This window comes from Larus michahellis, chromosome 2 (genome assembly GCF_964199755.1).
Source record: "Larus michahellis chromosome 2, bLarMic1.1, whole genome shotgun sequence".
Lineage (NCBI taxonomy): Eukaryota > Metazoa > Chordata > Aves > Charadriiformes > Laridae > Larus > Larus michahellis.
Window position 1 is genome coordinate 160988217 of NC_133897.1, and position 16039 is coordinate 161004255.

Consider the following 16039-nt stretch of genomic DNA (forward strand, 5'->3'; position numbering starts at 1 on the left):
TCAATGTAAGGAACAACACTGCTGTATCCTGCTCTAGGAAAGGACCAGCATCACGATACCCAGCCCTCGCCTGCGGGAAGCTTAACCGGGAACATGGATGCGGCCAACCCTGAAGGACTGCAAAGCCGAGGAAATTGTTTTTCACATTTCATTTATGCGGAGCCAAAGATGTCCAATGTATTTTGCCCAAGGAAATCTAAGGGGCACTCCCAGCCCCAGCACAGTCACACCGCCCCAAGTGCACACACCCCAGGTTCCTGCCCCCATTTCCAAATTGGCTGGACACCTGTTAAATCTTAAAATTAAACTGGTGTTAGAAAAATCTTTACCAAGGATTGCATTTAACTTAAATGTTGCAGAAATTGTATGCCGAAGCACCCTCTTACAACCCCAGAAGAGGTGACTGCCGGGGCAGGCTGTGCTGCTGGGGCAGCGCGTCTGCTGCATTTGGACCAACAGGCGTCTCAGTTCAGCGACCCTATCAGTCCAAACTGGCAGTTAAAAAGAAGAACAACAGCATGTTTTCATTCCCTCGACAAAGATAAGGTGCCAGAGACAGAGGGCTGTTCTCTGCTAAGCTCTAATGAATGACCAGAAACAGTTCTCAAAAGAGATACTGAAACTGTTTCAACGGCAAGATGACAAATACAAAAGTCAAAGTATGTTTGTTACATATCCTCTGGCCTGACGGAGGAATGCTTGTCATGTGGGTTTTGGGCATCTTTGGACAAAATTGGAAATTTATTAACTACCCAACTAGAAAACAAATCAATTATTTACTTTTTAAGAAAAGTTTAGAGCTGTCTCAAGTGAAGCATGTGAGTAAGTGTACTCGTAAAGTAAGCCAAAAGGCTGAAACACCTTTAGGAATTATTGACTAAGCGTAACAATTTTCCTGAAGATACGCATAAAGACTACAGAACAAAATTTAAATTGGTTCTTTACACCATGATTTCCCACCTCCTGACTTAAATCTGATTTAAGCCAATCATCACCATCTACATAAACGACCTGGTGCTCAAGAAAGGCCGTGAAGCCCACAGGAGTGTTCAGCAGCCGGCAGCGGCCGCAGCATCCTTTTTAATCTCTCCACTGGGTTAATTCAATACACTTTTTCCTGGGCAAAGATGCTCTAGTGGGAAAGCTTGCAAGACGGTTGGATCTTGCAGGAAGCTATCTGCTTGCAGGCACACACTGATTAAGAAAATTAATGCTGAAAAAACACTGGTGTCCATGCACGTGCAAACAGCTTCAGATTTTAGGAGCCCTTCCTGCCAGCTATGCAATTGGGTGGATTTTTGGTAAAGAATTAGGCTGGGGATTTTAAACGTAGAGAAATGCTTCATGAATATTTAACCCCACCACTTGAGGCACGGGGACAGGAATAAATTGACCCCATTGCCAGTAATTTGTAATCCAAATTTACAACAAGGCACCAGAGATACTTAAGCTGTCAGAAGAGTCAAGAGAAGAGTTAACTCCCCAGCAATCACTCTGATTCACCCTTTTTCTCCAGGTTTTCCAGGAAGTTTTGCCTGTTACAGATTTTAATCATAAAGAACAAGCAAAAAACAAGTTTGCCAAAATTCTAAGCAACTGCAAGTGACAGTTTAGAAAGTGTGTTACATATTTTCGTAATTACAGCCATCTATGTAATCATTCTACACAGTGAGTGATTTTGCACGGCAGAGAGGGAAAATAAATGCTGCTGAAATATACTGAGGTCGAAAATATTTACATGCAATTGCACCTAACTCAAATGGCTTTTTTTTTTTTTTGCAATTCAGCAAATTCTGTTAAGACAGAAATAGCACCTTAATGTTGCACCTAATTCTGCAATAAGGACTAGAAGTGCAAGAGATTTTTCCATGTTTTTCCTATAGGGGAGGAAAATAAGAAGCCAGGTCCCCTGCAGTTTTCCAGTAAGAAGCGGCTCGAGGAACAAAGCCACAGCTAGTGTTTGTGGAAGAAAGTTGTTTACACGGGGTAGTTTCAGATTTTCAGGGACTCAGAGCATCGACTACAAATGACCAAAAAAAACTGTGCCAAAAAGAACAAGATGGATGCCTTTTATAGCCTTACAAAACAATCCTGTTTTCATAATAGTTCAAAGTTGTTGCTCTATGTTTCCGAAAGAACCAGCACTAGGAAGTGCTGACCAGCAGATTACACGACTGCCATAAAGTCTGCGGAACAAAAGCCCAACATGTACCAAGTTCTCGCTTTTGGAAAGATACCAGATCTTGCAGCCACATCATGTTTTCAGAGCAGGCATTTCCAAGCTCTGGGTTTTCCTTCACTGCACCGGGAATACCTGAAACATTCCTACCAAGAAACAACCTTGTGATAAGGCGGCACAACAACATGCTGTTTGTTCACGAGAGCTGGCAAACAAAGCCCCGCTATCTGACAGCACTGTAAAAAAACATCTTATTTTCCAAAGAGAAAGATGCTGGGGAAGTGGTTTTGTACCACCCATATTCAGCACAAATTTTCTAATCTCTAAATCGGTGCTTTGTGCTCCCCCCCGCCCCGTTATGTGACAGGGTAGCTCAAAGCTAATGTAACTGCACAGCTCTCCTAACTAGATAACCATACAAGCATTCCTTTATACACATTTCAAAGCACTTGCCTTGCAGAAGTCTTCAAAAGACAAAGTTCATTTATATCTGCAAGCAGTAGTGTAAAGTTGCCAACTTGGAGAAAAACAACTTTTTTTCACTCCACTTGGCCAATTCAGCCTGCTCAGAGGTCCCAAGTTCTCCTCTCCGGGACAAGCCACCTCCACCCAGTGGACACCCACCGCCGTGCACCCAGATATCGGTTTAATTACTGCGCAGAGGATTGAGTTTTAAAACAGTCATACCTTTAATTAAAAAAAAAAAAAAAAAAAAGGTTTAAGGCACCTTTGCAGCTGGCAAAGTGCGTTAAAATTGGTCACATATCTGCCTTTGCCAACTAGGAGGAAAGGCATCGAACCAGCCGCTAGGAAGGAAGGGCAGGGGGGGCGTGGGGAAGGGTGAAGTCATCTGTGCAGTACTGCGTTCACTAATTTAATTCAAAGAGGCTTTTCTGTACCCATTCCAGCCCAAACCCACTGTTCCAAAACCACCGGAGCGAGTGTCGTAACCAAGGCTAGTAGCTCAGGAATCATTTCACTGAGCCTGATTATTTTGCTCTTAAAGGTTCAGAGCATCGTTGCTGGAGGGACGGTCATCGCTGGGGCCTTTGCAGGGGATACAGGACAGACGGGCAGCCTGGCTTTGCACAACAGTGAGAAAAGCAGCTGAGCAGCCACACATCGGGCCTCGAACACCATCCTCGAACACCAGCAATGTTGCAATCATTAGGTAATCAAAGCACCAAACATTAGGTAACCCTCATGAATGTGACTGAGTTAATTCCAAGCACAGAAGCGAAACGAGTTCAAAGATCCCTTGTTTCAAACTTTATTCTGCTGAAGACGCACATCCGGCTGTCCGAGTTTGTGCCACAGGGTGCATCATGATGTGTGATGGTCTCACGTCCATGAAGGGCTGGGGGAACCGCTACCAGCACTGCAGGGTTTACCTCTGCTCACACACCCAACTGTTTTTTATTTACATGCTATCATGGAAAACAAAGAACAGGAAAAGAGTCCTGCCTGAGCCTTTCATAAAGAAGGCAATTTCCTCAAAACAGCTTTTTTAAACACTGACAGCAGAGATTATTCTCCATTTGAGTAACGATATGCAGAAGGGTAACCTCACCAGAGCAGCCTGATGGCATTTCCATCTTTCCAGGCTGAGCAAGCAGGAGGGACGGCAATCTTTTTACACATGGGATTAAATGCTCATGAGTGTCTAACGGCAAAGAGAGAAGGGAGAAGGCCATGGGCACTGGTGGCCACAGCTCCCAAGCACTGGTGTTGCTGTCTTTGGAGAGAGAGGGACCACGTGAGACTCGGTCTCCAGGGCCACATGTGGGAGATGTTTCCAAGCCAGCCACATCACTCTGCTCTTTATCCCTTGAAAGCCACAAGTGTCTTCAGAGCTTGGTCACCAAAGCAGGTAGGAAGGACAGGAGTGCCAATTTGAGGCTTTGAGCATCTGCAGCAGCTCAAAGCACTACTAAAGAAGCACGGATGAGGCAAGGATGGTGTAAACTAGTCTGACTGGTCCTGAAATAAAAAATGATGGTTACTGTAAACTGAAAAGCAGCTTGAAAAAACTTGTCTCCCCTAAACAGAGACAAGTGGACATCGGTTAAAGCACCCATGTATGGTTATGTCCACAATGCACGCTCTCATTAAGCGCAGTTTACATTTCAGATGTTTTATAATAAACTTGACAATCTAATCTTCCTGTTTGTGATTCATTTAAAAATTATTAATTTTGCAAGCATCCAAACCAGTTCATGCATAAGCATCTGCCCACACCATGCCCTGTTTAAGCCACTCATTGTTACAGGCACTGGTGTCACGAGGTCCTTTGTGTACTGAGTTACTGATTTTCTCTGACATAGTTCCACACAATAAATCAAGGAAGAGGTTCTAATAGAAGTTCCTCCCCTTTAAAAAAAAAACAACAGATGAGTTTTGACAGTTAATTAGCATCTGAATAAACAGTTTGAGCAGCAAGTGTCAAAAGCTGAAGACACTCAACTGCCTGGGACTCTCTGTGTTTCCTTAGACTCTGGTTACACATGACTATCTCAAATTGCAACTAAAAATTAATAACCTGACACAAAGGAAGCTTGGAAGCGTAACCCTTAAATAACTTAGTTTCAAATGAGAAAAGGTCAGGAATCAAAGCATTAAATTAAATAATACCAGGGAAGTGAAACAACTATGCTGCTTGGTGGACTCCGTTCACAGACGTCCCGTGAATTGCCATCCCGCAGCCCTCTGCAAGCAGAGAACACTGCCGATACCCAATTTAAATATTTTTGTTTGTTTCTAACCAATTTGTGTTTATTTCCTTTCAACGCCCTTTGTGAGCTGCTCCACCAGCATGCTTTATTGAAGGCTCTAGTTGAAAATAAGAACTCAGGCTGCCATCCGGAAAAAAAAAAAAAAAAAAAAAAAGTGGGTTTTTAGGAGTATAATGTAGTGTAACAGTGATTTTCAAAGCCAAAAAAACAAGAAGGGCTTGAAGTTTTAGCCATTTTTAAATTTGGACTTTCGCTACATGCTAATCAATCTGATTAGGAAACCAAAATGTTTCAGCCAAGAACTTGAGCCCTGTGCCAAGTAAGAGCCGGGGGAAGCCACACAGCGAGGGCTGCGAGGAGGGAGCCAGCGGCTGATCCCACCGGCCTCCCACGAACAACACCCAGGAGCGGGTCCGCAGCCTCTCCCGCAGCTGCGCTTGCCTGTGCCTGTGGCGTTACCCACGCAGTCAGAAAGACAAGACCTCCAGGCTCATCTCCAGTCCTTTTCACTTGCGTGAGCAGCCCCAGTGCCTGTTCAGCTGCAATCACTCTGGGATCGGACACAGCCTTTAAACTGCTGGTTCCTGCGACCAGGGACTGGTTACTCTTCACAGGCATGAGACGCTCTGGCAGCTGCACGTTGGTAGTAGCATCAAAACAAAGCGGGCTGGGAGCAACCCTTCTGTCTACTCCGCAGATGTTGAGCAAGAAAACTGTTGCAAGGTGGCTTGCACAATCCTCTCGCCGTGGGATGCACTGAGGAATGTTCCTTGGAAAGCTCGGGGTCCTCCCACACTTCACAGGAGTAGAAATTGGCTGTGGGAAGCATTGGTGTGCTAGCCAAAGGACATGTTTGCTGTCCCTACCTCCCCTATGCAGGACACCCCTGCTGTCCCCCCCCAGTATAATGAGCAGCTATTTTATTCCTAGATGGGAGGGAAATGGAGAGTTTGCAGTGCCTTAGGGTTTTTTTTCCCTGTTGTAGCAATCCCTAATGGTACCTACATTGTAATATCACAACTCCATGAGGATTAGGGCTTGTAATCCTAACAAAGTTTTCTGAAATTCAGGTTTCTTTAGCATCTGGCACCTGAAACTGCTTCTGGCCATACCTCCGTGAAAAGTGGTTATCTCCAATAATGTGAAGTTTCTTCACAGAATCACAGAATCTTCAGAGTTGGAAGGGACCTCTAGAGATCATCTAGTCCAACTCCCCTGCTAAAGCAGGATTGCCTAGAGCACATTACTCAGGACTGTGTCCAGGCGGGTCTTGAAAGTCTCCAGAGAAGGGGACTCCACAACCTCCCTGGGCAGCCTGTTCCAGTGCTCTGTCACCCTCACTGTAAAGAAGGTTTTCCGTGTATTTGAACGGAACTTCCTATGTTCCAACTTGTGCCCATTGCCCCTCGTCCTGTCACTGGGAACCAATGAAAAGAGTCTGGCTCCATCCTCCTTAAACCCACCCTTTAGATTCTTGTAAACATTAATAAGGTCTCCCCTCAACCTTCTCTTCTCCAGGCCAAAGAGTCCCAGCTCTCTCAGCCTTTCCTCGTAAGGGAGGTGCTCCAATCCCTCAGTCATCTTTGTTGCCCTTCGCTGGACCCGCTCCAGCAGTTCCCTGTCCCTCTTGAACCGGGGAGCCCAAAACTGGACACAGTATTCCAGTTGTGGCCTCACCAGTGCAGAGCAGAGGGGGAGAATGACCTCCCTTGACTTACTGGCCACACTCTTCCTTATGCAGCCCAGGATTCCATTGGCCTTTTTGGCAACAAGGGCACATTGTTGGCTCATGGATAATTTACTGTCTACCAGGACCCCCAGATCCTTCTCCTCAGAACTACTTCCCAGCAGGTCCACCCCTAACCTATACTGGTGCTTAGCATTCTTCCTCCCCAGGTGGAGGACCGTGCACTTGCTTTTGTTGAACCTCATTAGCTTCTTCTCTGCCCAGCTCTCCAGCCTGTCCAGGTCACGCTGGATGGCAGCACGGCCCTCTGGAGTGTCGGCCACCCCTCCCAGCTTGGTATCATCAGTGAACTTGCTGAGGATACACTCTGTTCCATCATCCAGGTCATTAATGAATATACTGAACAAAATTGGACCGAGTATTGACCCCCGGGGGACACCACTGGTTACAGGCCTCCAACTAGACTCTATGCCACTGATCACAACCCTCTGAGTTCTGTCACACAGCCAGCTCTCGATCCACCTCACTGTCACCTCATCTAGCCCATACTTCCTCAGCTTCCTAATGAGGATGTTATGGGAGACAGTGTCAAAAGCCTTGCTAAAGTCAAGGTAGATGACATCTACGGCTCTCCCCTCATCCAGCCAACGAGTTATAACATCATAGAAAGCTATCAGATTGGTCAAGCATGATTTACCCTTGGTAAATCCATGTTGACCACTTTCAATAACTTCCTGTTCCTCAATGTGTTTGGAGATGACATCCAGAATGAGTCGCTCCATTACCTTCCCAGGGACAGAGGTGGGACTAACCGGCCTGTAGTTCCCTGGCTCCTCCTTCTTGCCTTTTTTAAAGATTGGAGTGATGTCAGCCTTCCTCCAGTCCCCAGGCACCTCTCCTGTTCCCCATGACCTTGCAAAGACGATGGAGAGTGGTCTAGCAATAACATCTACCAGCTCTCTCAGCACTCGCGGGTGCATCCCATCAGGGCCCATGGACTTATGAATGTCCAGATTGGCCAAGTGGTCTCTGACCCGGTCCTCCTCAACTGAGGAAAAATCCTCCTCTCTCCAGACCTTCCCCCTTGCCTCCAGGGTATGGGATTCATGAGATACAGCTTTAGCAGTGAAGACCGAAGAAAAGAAGGCATTCAGTAACCCTGCCTTCTCTGTGTCTTCCACCACTAGGGCACCCATCTCATTCGTTAGTGGGCCTACATTTTCCCTAGTCTTCCTTTTTTCTATTGATATACTGAAAGAATCTCTTCTTATTGTCTTTAACTGCAGTGGCCAAGCTGAGTTCTGATTTAGCTTTGGCCCTTCTAATTTTCCCCCTACATAGCTTTGTTATATCTTGATAAGCCTCATAAGTTGCCAATCCCTTTTTCCAGGGAATGTAAGCTTTCCTTTTTTTCCTGAGGTCCAGCCAGAGCTCTCTATTTAGCCAGGCTGGTCTTCAAAGAGATTAAAAATACTAGTGACTCCCAGGACTCTCTGGCTATGAAGCGGGCTGTCATCACAAACTCCCTCCTCCACCAGCCACCACTTGCTGCTGATCTGGCTGCAAACAGTCCTCGCAGAGCGCAGGGGTAGGGGAACCCGTGGCTTTCGTAAGAAATCCTACATCCCAGTGGCAGACCAGGTTTGCTTGGAAACACATGATGCCCATTTGTACTGGTGTCAATATTGTCCTTTAGCTTTAAATGACTCCAGGCTGTGGGTGGCAGCACCACAGGGTAGAAAGAGCAAAGAGCAATCAGCTGCCTTCCCAGGCTTCATCTTCTTACCAAGCCGGCCTGTCTCCTTCCACTGCCCTAGCACCCCCCCAGCATCCTCCCAGCATCCTTCTCTGCATCCGTCCCCCTCCTCCTCCAGCTGGCTGCAAACATAAAGGTTTTAAGCAAAGATTAAAGGCGATGATACACCGGTACAGATCCTGACACCTGCCTCGCACCTGGGTATCAGGCTGGGCTTTGGGGGCAGATTAAATAACGAATACTGCAAAGATGCATTAAGCATTTCATAACATGGAAGAGACGGCTTCTGCCACAAAGATTGCAGTCTAAACAGACAAGAAACAAGCTATTGTTCCTGCAGCTCACCAGTGTCAGGCCATGCTCCCCACCCCCTCCTATTCTCAGTCTGCCATGCTTTAATAGTTCATAGCTTCTGCCCAGCTGCAACTGCTTCAAAAAGTGGGTGGTTCTGTGCAAGTTAGAGGCAAAACCATACTGAGATTATTCCAGAAGGGACCGGCTCGTAGTATACTCAGAGATGAGGAATGTTATCTGTCCCTCTAGGTTGCACCCTTGCAAGTACATAGTGGTTTCTTTTTATATGTTTTGAATTTTTAAGTTGACGTTGCAAAGATGCGCACTTAAGTTACAAAACATCACAGATAAGGTTGATGAAGTATCTTAAATTACATTATTCATTAGGTCATACTATATGGGTTACAGCTTCTGAGTACATATACAACTTGTTCTGCCACCTATTAAAATTGTTTTCTCATTGCTGTTACAAGTTCTCTTTATAACACTTGCCAAAATGTCTGGGCTGAAGTTTTCCATGACAAGTGTCAGAGGGTTTTTGTTTGTTTTTGAGGAGGAAAGTATAATTTATGGATATTATTTTGTTCCTGTGAGCTCCCAGTCCCCTTTTCTAGGATGAACTTTAGCATTCTAGATCTTAGTCTTAACTCAAACTTTGCACAAATGGTCATTGTATTAAGGGGACATCTTTCATTCTTCCCAATAAAGTCTTGTTATAAAATTATCCAAATTTAAGCATTTGCACATGCTGAACTACTCGGGACTAGACTTGTGTAACAGTCTTCCATTGCCTGCAAGCCTCGGCACCTAGAGATACATGACGATCTTCCCAAGAACTGAGCACGCTCCTGCCTGCATCACACAGATGGGACTGGTGAGGGAGCATCTAAGTCAGCACCATCCAGTTCCAGAATACTCCTCGCTTCTCAAAATAAGGCCTTTCAAAGTCTTTCAAAGTGGGCAAAAAGCAATTCTTCTTCCTCAGCTGACTTTTTTCAAAACTTTACCCATCCATGCTGCAGGTTAGCATCTGTTACATCAGGCAGAGAACTTACAGTTATCACTTTCCAGGTTTCATTTACAAGGCAGGTTGGAGTTATGTGTGCCCAAGTTTTTATGTAAGATTAGTATTTTATACACAACTTCATAAAATTCAGTATGTTTCACGTGGGAAAAAAAATACGCAATGCTCTAAAATTGAATCATGTAGGGAAAAGAAGAGTATTTTGAATTTGCCATAATATGAAGGTTCATCATAAAACTCTGCAGTGCATCTCTTTCATAGAATAGCCACATAAACCCCTATGCCGCAACTTTGTCCAAGGACACAAAGGCATCTTAAAATTTAGCTGGGATATGTTACATACAATACATCGAAAGAGCGTTTAGAGCACCTTCTAGAACTACAGCAGTAGGAAAATGACATCATTAGTTTGACAAGGTGCACATGAGCTTCCTGAAGGAAGCAACCCAAAAACCCACAGCAAGAGCAATCCTTCCTTCCTCTAGCAGTGCATTTCCCATCTGGATGTCTGCTCACTGCGTTCAGAAATAAAGTTTCCTTTAAAAGCTGTGTTCTACTTTACTGTGCTGATTACTTTTCCATGTCGCCTTATGCCTACCAATAAACACACATGTATATAAATAAAATGTATTACCACTCTTTTGCTTTGAACACCAGTGTCCCCACTTACAGAATCTTCGTCAGGGGCATTACAGATTAAGATCCTTATCACTTACTTTTTACTTCCTAAAAAATCATCATTTCTTAAAGAAGTCAAGTTGGAAAAGTGGTGAAATGGCAACGGCACACACACACAGAAAAACAAGAGAGGGTTGAAAGCACAGGGCAAGATTTGTTTTACAGTCAGGTTTTCATGCAGCACTAGGTCTTAAGGTTTGCCCTTTCCACTAATTTTCACATCATCCACACAGTACTAGCAGACCGGCCTTGCACATGCATGGTAGAAAATAAGCTAAAATAGCTATACTTTTGAAGCTATACTTAGTTCAGACAGGAAGCAGACAGTTAAAGGCTTGGAAAAGTAGTGAATATCCAGTTTTAAAAACAGGGCTTGAAAAGGAAGATCTGCACTGACCAACTTCCAGCTATAAAGAGAAAAAAAAAAAACTGACTGACAGATGAAAAAGATACATTAAAATTGTGACAATTAACTGAAAGGAAGCAGTGCAAAACCCAGAAGAAACATAGGAAACGTGATCAGCCACACAAAATAAGAGCAGTAGAATTGACATACATCCTGCTTTGTACAAACAGATACAGCTGTGGAAAATTTCATCAGCACAGGCAGTCCAGCTGTGCATCAGCAAGCGGAGCACCTCTGCGTGGAGAACATCCCCTTTGACAACAAACCGCTGGGCATTATCCAAAGACAACACTCTCATGCCAGTTGGGAAACAAAACAGGCCTGATCCTGCAGCAGCCCTTAGCTAAATGTAAAACTAAACTCATCTCCCTCATCGCCCAACACGAGAGCTTGCGTGTTTGAGTCTGAAACTTGGATAATTGCAGGCTTTCCTCTCTGAGCACTTGCTGTGCTGGATTAAATGGTAAATAATGGCACTCATTCTCATGGACGCTCAGTACTGAATTTAATTGTGTCATAATAACACTTTAACGATACATGATCACACACTCAGGAGGACCTATGAATGGTTCCTTACTGCTGCTCCAACTCTGCGGCCAAAGGGAATTAACAATAGGGATTACCTCCTGCTGACTGGCCTCGCTGAAGTTACCCAGGGCTCTGGAAGTGACACAGATAGGGAAAAAAAAAATCACCACCATTGGAGAGAAACACCAAGTTCAATAGCCATTATATTCATGGCCATTGATTTCCGAGAGGCCTAACCCAGATTTTAGTCATCCGTAGCAACACACACCACCAAACCTGGAAATGGGATTGCCTTACTCTCAGCCTTTTAAACAGTTTCAGAGTATTTCCCACGACGTTCCAGTACGAGAAAGTAATTTAATCGCAATGTTTGGGACAGAGCTTTTGACAGATGGCAGAGGAGTAACTATTGCTTCCTTGACCTGCTGGCAGCTGGAGATCCACACCTCACTCCCCACTCCTCGCTCCAGGGAAGCTCTTCACCGAAAAAGGCCGCAGGGGCAGCACCACCACACATTAGGTAAACTTACAAATTTACACCTAAAAGCTGAAGCTAAAGGGCAGTCTACGTACAATGCCATCTATTTAGCGAAACACTGACAGGACAAAAATGGGCTCTTAGAATCATAGAATCATAGAATCATAGAATCATAGGGTTGGAAGGGACCTCTGGAGATCATCTAGTCCAACCCCCTGCCAGAGCAGGGTCACCCATCTAGTCCAATCATCTTCTGAACTTCTGCTTGAGATTTCTAGGTGCTGTGACACAATGTGGAAGTTGGATGTAAACAAACTGTCATCTGGAAGTCACACTTCCTCTCAAGGACCAGCGTTTCAACCCTATTAATATCAAGCAGTTGCATCTCCTGGGTTTCAGAAGGTTTTCCTTGCAAGTGGTCAAACCAGAGCAACTAGAGAAAGTCACTCTTGCTGCACACTGCTGGGACTGAACTGATCCAGGCTGCTGGTTTCCCAGGCCGTACTCTCCCCTGACAGCAAACTGGCTTTTGTGACCTTAGGCTTCCAGCTGTACACATGATGTAAACATTGCTGATCCACCACAATTAGAATCTGTATTATTTTTGAGAGTTTCACAGTTTTCTGGTTGTCTTCATTCAGAATGAAGACCTTCAAGACAGTTTCACCCCTTCTGCATCTTTTCGTTCACTCTTTGTCTATTTTGAGACAATAGAAGCAGGAAATGTCTCATTACATATATGCTCCACGTTTTGTGCAACAGATTCTCAGGCTCTAATGAGGTTAAGTGAAAAAACAGTATTTTCTATGGGAAGTTAGAAGTTTGCCAAAATGCCTTAAGCTGGTCATGAGAAGATGGATGTTGCACTTCAGTCAAACAAATTAATCACTTAGGTTTAAAAATCTGAATGAAAGAATTTTTCTTACCACCGTTCACTGCTAATCCCACCTGAACTACACAAGCAAGTTTCTCAACTGCCTTACAACTGTTTCTAAGGACCAGGCTCCCATGCCAAAGTGTCTCCCAAGGTGCACTGTGATCTCCCCATGTAACTGACATAGTGCAAAAAGGAATAATCAAAGGGCAGAGTATCTCCCACTGGAGTAAAGAAAATGCCACTGCGCATTCATACAGTCTACCCAGATGATCTGTCACGGCTTTAGCATCCCCTTTTATTTTGGTAAGAACAAAAAAGCCATTGTGCAAGGGAGAAACAGAAAAACTTAGACTCTGTTTTTGGTGCCGCGGACACTGGTTCCCAAAGACAGGCAGGCACATGTGGCAGCCCTCTCTCAGCAGTGGGTGACACTCCTTTGGCTATTGCCAAATTCTGTGGACACCTGACAGTTTGACATCTCTATCCTGCTGTCACCTTGGGTGAAATGGCCCATGAATGTAGGGAATCAGTACACAAAACCTTTTTCCTAAGGGGAACAAATATAAGCCCCAGCTTGTCAAGGCCTTCTAGTCCAGCCACTTTTGCAGAGTGCCCGTTCTCAGGGGGCAGGGTTCACCTCTCAGTTCACTGACTGTAGAAATTTTGGTTCAAAGCTGAAATCCATCCCACTCAAGCATCTGCTAAATTGCAGTGCAAGGAACTCAGATTCAGAAGCTGCGGTCTCCAGTTCCCCAAACTGTTATGCCATGGCATCTGTTCAGTTTATATCAAAAAATATTCGGTACAGAAACCATACACACCCTAAGTAGTCTCTCATTACTACATTAAAACCTGTTTCCACTGCATCTGTATTTTCCATGTCAAAACACACACCAGTTGCCCCTGAACACACTCATGCATTATTCTTCTTCAAGGGCACAGAGCTTATTAGTACTCTGGGAACTGTATAGACCTTTAAGGAACACTTTATTTTTGCTGCACCTACTCCTGAGTTTTACCATTTCATCCACAGTCATTAAATTCTTGCTGCGCAGAGGACATCATACAGCATTAGCTGCCTGCTGTTTACTCAAGTACTTGTGATAAAAACACAGTCATTCTATGTCAAACTACGTTAGACTCTGGTTAAAAGAGCACAAAATTAAAAAAAAAAAATGTTCCCAAGAGCCAAGTTCAAAGTGACCAGCCTAATGCCACTGGCTGAAGTTTTGACGTAAGTTATGGCTGTAACAGCCAACACTAAAACCAGCAAGGCAGGCTTCTCACGTGTTTACCTGAAGCATTTGATAGCTCCTGTTTACAGGCTATTTCCATTGCTTGCCCTCAACAGTGAGGTTTTCAGCAGCTGTATATCTTTGGCAGACGGGGACACACACAAAAAAAAGTTGACAAAAAGCCAGAGGAAGTCAAAACAGTGGAACACCTTGCAGAGAATCTGGACAGAAAGCTTCATGTGGTCTTTGACCTCTTCCATGCCACTACAACTTACAAATACAGTTCCTATTTAAACAGACAACTGAGGAGAAAAAGGCCCAAATAACACAATTGGTAAATACTTCTATCTGAAGCCTAAAGGGAACCCTATTCTGGGGATGGGGTGCAAAATCAGGCAGTGTGGTCTTTATAAAACAGCATGTAAGACAATGAGCAATGACAGTTTGAACATGTTTCATAGGAAAACCATAACACAGTGGAAAGCGTTAACCGAAACATCCTCCCTAGCAGAAGTGAAATCACTTATTTCATCAGACCCAGTATGTGGCTCTGCCTCCACTGCAAACACTACCATGAAGTGCTCTGAACCTGAGCAGTGCCTGGAAGCACGGACAGCAAACTGCGCCTATTATCATATATGGAGACAATGACCCCACTGAAACAACTGACTGGTAAGGGCTGGACACCAGTCAAGTCTGTCCTCTGCCCCAAATTCAAACACAGAGCAGCAAGAGCAGACAGGCACAAGCAACAAGCGCCAGTAGTTAACTTCCGTAGGAAAAGTATGTGCCGTCATTTTGCAGCTGTTTTCCAGCCCAGCCCAGCCCAGTCCACTGCTGCCAGGGGAGCCTGGACTGTGGCAGCAGCATCCAACAGCTGCCTCCACAACTGAGAATGTCCGGGGTACAGCTCGAGGCACCCCATCCACCGCTCCCTCCCACCAGCACACAGCCACCAGCCCACTAAAAGCCACCCGCTCCTCTATCAGCATCCAGGAAAACCCTGCTTGGAAGGGGGAAGGGGGGAGGGATTTATTGATTAGGAAAAAAAAAAAAAGGGAAGGTGATGCAAGGATGCACTCTCAAAGGGGCTGCAAGGCCCGCGGGGCTGGATGGACGGACGGGTGGATATGTAGGTAGATGGATAGGTAGGCAGATGGATGGACAGGTAGTTAGGTGGATGGTTGGATAGGCAGATGGACGAAGGGACCACCCCTTACCTGCTGTGCTACCGCTCTCCCCGTGCCGCTGCTGCCGCCGCCGCGCTCCGACCGCCGCCCGCCCGCCGCCGCGGGGCGGATTTATAGCCCGCGCCCCGCCCGCCGGGCGGCGCTGCCCGCCGCCGCCGCCGCCGCCGCCTCCCCGACGGGAGCACGGGGCGGGCCGCCACCCGTTCCGCGGCTCCGCCCGTCCGTCCCCGCGCCCCGGGGCTCCCCCCCACGTCGCCCGCAGATGTTTGCGGCGGCTACGTCCCGGCTGCCCGGTCTTCACAGGGTCCCTAAATATCAGCGGGGAACCCCGGCGCACACCCGCGAGCCCGGGTCCCGCTTTCGTCCAGGCGCGCAGCCCAGCCGGGAGGAGGCTCGCCTCTGACATCCCTTTGCCGGGCAAGCTTTGGCAGCAGTGAACGGCTGAGACCTGCTTCCCGAAGCGTTACTGTGCCGGGAGGAAGAGGTTTCACACAATTTGGTGAGGAGAGACGAGTGCGTGCGAGGGTTTGCCCAAGGACCGAACGTTTATCAGTCTTGGGAGAGACTGAGCAAAGGACAACAGCAGCAGGGTCCTGGCACGTATGGTCAAAAAAGTGCGGATGTATGTGCCACAATATAAAAATAAGTCTGTTTACCAGACCCAGAATTGCAAAATCTATGCTCATAGATTAGCATGACCACTAGGAAGGAACTCTGATTGCAGTTGAAAGAAAATAATGCCTTCACATATTTCTGATGAAGTTCAGAGGGTGCAGCGGGTGCTGCAAGTGCTGTGTGAGTTTCCCAGCAAACAGCTCTTTGGCAAGAAGCGCAGCTAATCGTTTATTCCAAAAAGAGGCCCTAGCCTGCTGAGTAAAGAATATCTCTATATACACAGTTCTGCATGTAGCCACCCGCTAAGGGGCGGGTTAAACTGTGACAGCCTGAGCTGCTTTTTCTGTGACTTTTCTGTAA

General features: G+C 45.9%; 1 protein-coding gene across 1 annotated transcript in view; it reads right to left on the bottom strand.

Annotated features, from left to right (window-relative positions):
• The window catches only part of NDRG1 (N-myc downstream regulated 1), a 42952-nt gene extending 27766 nt beyond the window's left edge, over positions 1-15186 (bottom strand). The window contains exon 1 of the mRNA XM_074577879.1: positions 15095-15186. The gene's annotated coding sequence lies outside the window, so the exon portion shown is untranslated. The remainder of the gene's footprint in view (positions 1-15094) is intronic.
• Between the last annotated feature and the right edge of the window lie 853 nt (positions 15187-16039).